Raw genomic sequence first — 5,000 nt, 5'->3', positions numbered from 1 at the left:
AATCAAGTTGGAGTCAAGGCCATTGAAATTGTGGACGGATCCCGAAGTACAAGAATACAAGAAAGTAAAGGACGAACTATTGGTCTACAAGGGAACAATATTGAGGGCAAATAGGATCGTAGTCCTAACACACCGAGAAAGAGAGCTGTAGAGCTAGCGCATGTTGGACACCAAGGGATCGTAAAGACGAAACAGCTCATCAGAGAGAAAGTCTGGTTTCCCGGTGTGGACAAGATGGTGAAGGAGAAAGTCGACAGCTGTCTACCATGCCAGGCAGCAACTACTTGCAAGTCACAGCGACTCGAACCTCTACGGATAACACCGCTACCAACCGCTCCGTGGAAAGAACTCGCGATGGACGTCCTAGGACCACTCCCTTCTGGAGACTATCTCATGGCTGTCATCGACGATTACAGCCGTTTTCCGGAAGTGGAAATTGTCACATCCGCTTCCGCGAGATCCACAATCCCGAAGCTCGACGCAATTTTCACTAGACAAGGGATTCCTGAAGTGCTAAAGAGCGACAACGGACCCCCCTTCAACGGCGTGGAGCTGAAGAATTTTGCTGAGCATTTAGGCTTTCAACACCGCAAGATCACGCCTTTCTGGCCAAAGGCAAATGGCGAGGCAGAACGTTTCATGATGACACTAGAAAAATGCATGAGAAACGCGACCATCGAGCATAAGAACTGGAAACAAGAGCTCAACAAATTTCCACGGCAGTATCGGGCGACACCTCACTCGACTACTGGCATCTCACCATGCGAAGCACTTAACTAGAGGAAGCTCAAGACCGCTCTGCCAGAAGTGACGCTACCAGTCTGCCAACAAACCACTGTTGAGACACAGAGGAACCTGGCAGAGAAAGACGCAGAGCAGAAAAAGATAAAGGCGTATGCTGACCAAAAGCTAGGTGTGAGAGAAAGCAATATCAAGCTGGGAGATACAGTTTTAATCAAGCAGCCAAAGGCCAACAAACTCAGTATCCCGTTTAATCCAGTGGCCCTTGTAGTTGAAGAAAAAACAAGGATCGATTATTACCGCAAGCGATGGACACAAGACCGTTACGCGCAACTCATCGATGTTCAAAGTTGTCCCCAGTCACATCGAGCATACTGGAAACCACACACAAGAGATGAACGAAGACGTTTCAGCAAATCACCAACCACTAGAAATTCAGGAACTGGACAAGGTAACAAGATCTTCAAGCCCTACTGCAGGCCTGCGACGATCACAAAGGCAGACAAGGCCTCCCGCGAGATTCATAGACTACGTTCTACTTGTCCACGAGGACTAGACATCAGAAGCATGCAATGGATTTTTGTGACTCTGTAACACGTTTCAGTTTGTCGTTTTTCATATTATAAAAAAGTCGTTTAAAGAAATCGTTTAGGTCAATCACTTACATATTTCCAAAGTCCATCATCAAAGTCCACGTGGTTTAGGAGTTAAGACTTGTGTGTTTTTGTAGCCGTCATGTCTGTTCAGTAAATAATGTTGTGTTCGGACAAGTGGTTTCGAGCGTTACGGTTACTATCCACCTTCAGGGGTGTCTCGCGTGCAAGCGATGTAGCGCGTCCGGTTTAAACTGTAGATATCTAAACCCATACATCAAATTAAAGCTGATAGGACTGGCTATCAGACTAGACAAAAAATTTTGACAAAAAATGAATTGTAGAATTTTTCACGACTCCTAAATGCGAGCGCCCGAATTTCCTTTTGAGCGTTACCTGTCAAAGCGAATTTTGTTTTTCGCTTATTTAATGTGTTCCTCCGTTTCCGGGGCCAAAGCGCTAAAAAAACGTGTTTGCGATTTGCCATATTCAATTTCAGTGAAAAGTTACAGAACATTTTTGAAATAGGATTAAGAAAATGTGGATTGATCGTACAAAAACCGCTCTTGAAAAAAAGTGTTTTGAAATAAAAAAATTCGGAGACACTTTTTTGTTGTTTATATATAAAACTAGCTACTGTCAAAATTTGAGAGCAATCGAACAAATTCCCTTTGACTTGTAGCTCTTTAAAGTGTCCCCTTTTGGTGAAAAAATTGTTTCGAGAAAACAGCGCTGAAAAATTTTCCTGCTTCGCAAACAAACTCCGCCCACAAACAGAGTCAACTGGGTTCTCAGATAACTAAGCGAATCAGCGCTTGGAAAGTTTACTTCCGTTCGCCTCCTGCTGAAATTTTCGCGCGTAATCTTCAATCAACCCTTAGTGTTTCGCATTGCGCTCGAAGCAAAGAAACTTTTTTTGGCTGCTCCTTTTTGAATACCGTTATGGGAAAGATAAAAAAGGCGGCCAAGGCTCGCTCTGAAGGAGGCGGACGAGGTGGACGAAGGAAAACTGCGGCGGCTTCTAACGAAGAAAGAAACTTCAAACAAGAGATGCTTGCGGCGATGGCGACAATCGGGTACGTTTTAGCAAATCCTTCTTATAAAACTTATTTGCGTCTTCGGTGCGAAGATGGTGACTTCCAAGTCCAAACACACCCATTATCTTTGTAAACTAAAACCTACCAAAAATCTAAGGTCTATCAACGTATAACTGTAACTAACTGTGAACCTGACCATGCTTGTGTGAAAGACGAACGTTCTCTCATTTGCAACAGATATGACGGCAATTTCTTCGCCGATATGCTTGAAAAAAGCACATTTGATAAGATCAAGAGAGGAAAACCACCAAGGAAAAACAGATTTAGAAAAAGATAAAAACTGTCACGGTTGACTGCATATACGCCAACAGGTTGCCTACGGCCTGTCAATCAGACACGAAAGTTTTACTTCCGGTAAAAACGAAAAACCGTATATTTGCGTCCGGACGGTGAACAATTTTTTTCATTTTTTGCATGTTAGCTTAGATTAATTTCAAACGTTTGTCTTCTCTGGGTGAAAAAAAAATACAGACACATTATTTTATTATTATTTTTTTTTTCTGAACAACTGACCTACAGGTTTTGTTGAATTTTAAATATTTTTGAAATTCTTTCTAGCATTATCTGGTAATGCCGATGGGAAGATTTCACAGTCCCGTTTTTTCAAAAGATACAATATATCTTGAATTGTCACCAGTGATTTTGTTGTTTGGAACGGGTTTTGATCGTTTGTTACCATGTCGGGTCGTAGAGGCCATCGAGCTGGAAGCGGACAAACAGTGATTCAGTCTCCTCAAGAAAGCAAAAGCAAAGCAGTCAAAATACTAATACAGCATCTACAATGAAGAGAAACTTTTTAAGACGTGAATTCATGAGAAATTCGACGTATGGTGTATTCGAAGCGCAAGCTGTTTCAGTATTAGCAAGGATCGAAGTCCAGCTTTGTATTTCATTTCTAGCGTGTCGCTTAATGTCAGCGACCACCACATCGTCGTTTGTTGATAACACATTTACTATTTACTCAATCCTAATTAGCCAAGAGAGGAAAGGCTTGTCATGACCAAATCGAAGTGTTCTCCCATATTGTTCCCGATTAATCAATTTTGATGTAAGTTATATGAGTTATTGAAAAGGAGGATTGTTTAAAAACTATGAACACGTTACTTCGATTGGAGGCAGTGTGGCCCAGTGGTTAGGGCGGAGATCCCGGGTTCAAGACCCGCTCTGACCACTAGTTGAATTTGATCCTGGTAGTCCCTGGTTCAACTTCCCAGCTGCACTTGTAAATAGCCAACTGGTTTGCCTCCGGCCAGTTGGGATTCTTAACAGTTGTTGTTGTTCTGTTCTGTCGTTTCGTTGTGTTTCATTGGCCCTGAAAAGCCCATATGGGGAGCGGTCAATTAAGTATGTACGTATGTACTTGTACCTGCTAGTTACGAGTTTACTCAAGATCCTGTCATTTCCAATACTTAAAAAGTAAGGAGTGTGTCTGTAGTGATTCATCTTTTAATTAAAAAATGTGCTTCCTCTTTACAAAAAGCGGCCCCTAATTTAAAATAAGAGGTTGTGCAAAAACAACAACAAAGACGGCGTTGAATGGAATTTTGTGTTTACCAAATGCCGCGATTTAATTGTAGACCTGAAGGGGTTATCAATTACTATTCAGATTTTATTAAAAACAACTGCGTGAGTCACTTATTAACAAAGACAAACAAATCTTTATGAAGTGACCAGACACATAGGTGTGCAATATTTTAAAACTATGTTTGAGGCAATATACTTACAGCCTTTGTAGACGTGTGAGCCCTGCGAAAACCTTTTCTGGGAGTTGACTTATTTTGTTGTTACCAATATCCCTAGAAATAAACGCATAGAAGCAATGTATATGTAATCTTCCGCAAAGCTAAGTTTATATAGTGCTAACTTATCTTAATACCAGCTTTTAAAGTAGCCCTAGCAACATTACACAGTTCTAATTAAGCAAGGCTTAAAATAAGAAACAGGGCATGCAGAAATGGGGAACTGGGAAAGGGGAACGGGAAACGGGGAGTCTCTAAAAGGGGTAATCTCTAAAAGCGGGAATCTCTAAAATAAGAAATCTCTAAAAGGCAGAATCTCTAAAATGGGGAATCTCTAAAAGGGGGAATCTTTAAAATCCGGATCGGAATCTCTAACAGCCAGCATTTCAGTGAGGATAACTGAAGCAGAACGAGTGCGTTTGCAGTTCTTGTTATATTATATTTTGTTCTTTTTGCTTTTCCCCCTAGTCTGTACTATGCTCATGTTGTGATTGTTTCGCCAGCACCAAGTGTAGGTCATCACAAACACACGAAAACATCACAAAGAAAAGATTTTATTATAAATGATAAACCTTTCCATTTTAATAATTATATTTTCCTGGCGCCGAGTTGTTACAAATAACCACTCTAAATAATAAAAATACATTTGGCGCCCCATATTTATGTGCCTTTAGTCGAAAACATGAAGCGTACAAATGTTTAGAAAAGATCAATTTCTAGGCGTCGATCGAAAGGGGTCCGTTACGTACTGCAACACAACACAACAAACTATATTAAATTTAAGACCGACATGTGTATTAATTGTAAGCCTTAAAGTGTCACATTTTCTG

Source organism: Montipora foliosa, chromosome 1, assembly GCF_036669935.1.
Source record: "Montipora foliosa isolate CH-2021 chromosome 1, ASM3666993v2, whole genome shotgun sequence".
Taxonomy (NCBI): Eukaryota; Metazoa; Cnidaria; class Anthozoa; order Scleractinia; family Acroporidae; genus Montipora; species Montipora foliosa.
The sequence above is the reverse complement of the archived record's forward strand: the minus strand, read 5'-3'. Positions refer to the sequence as shown.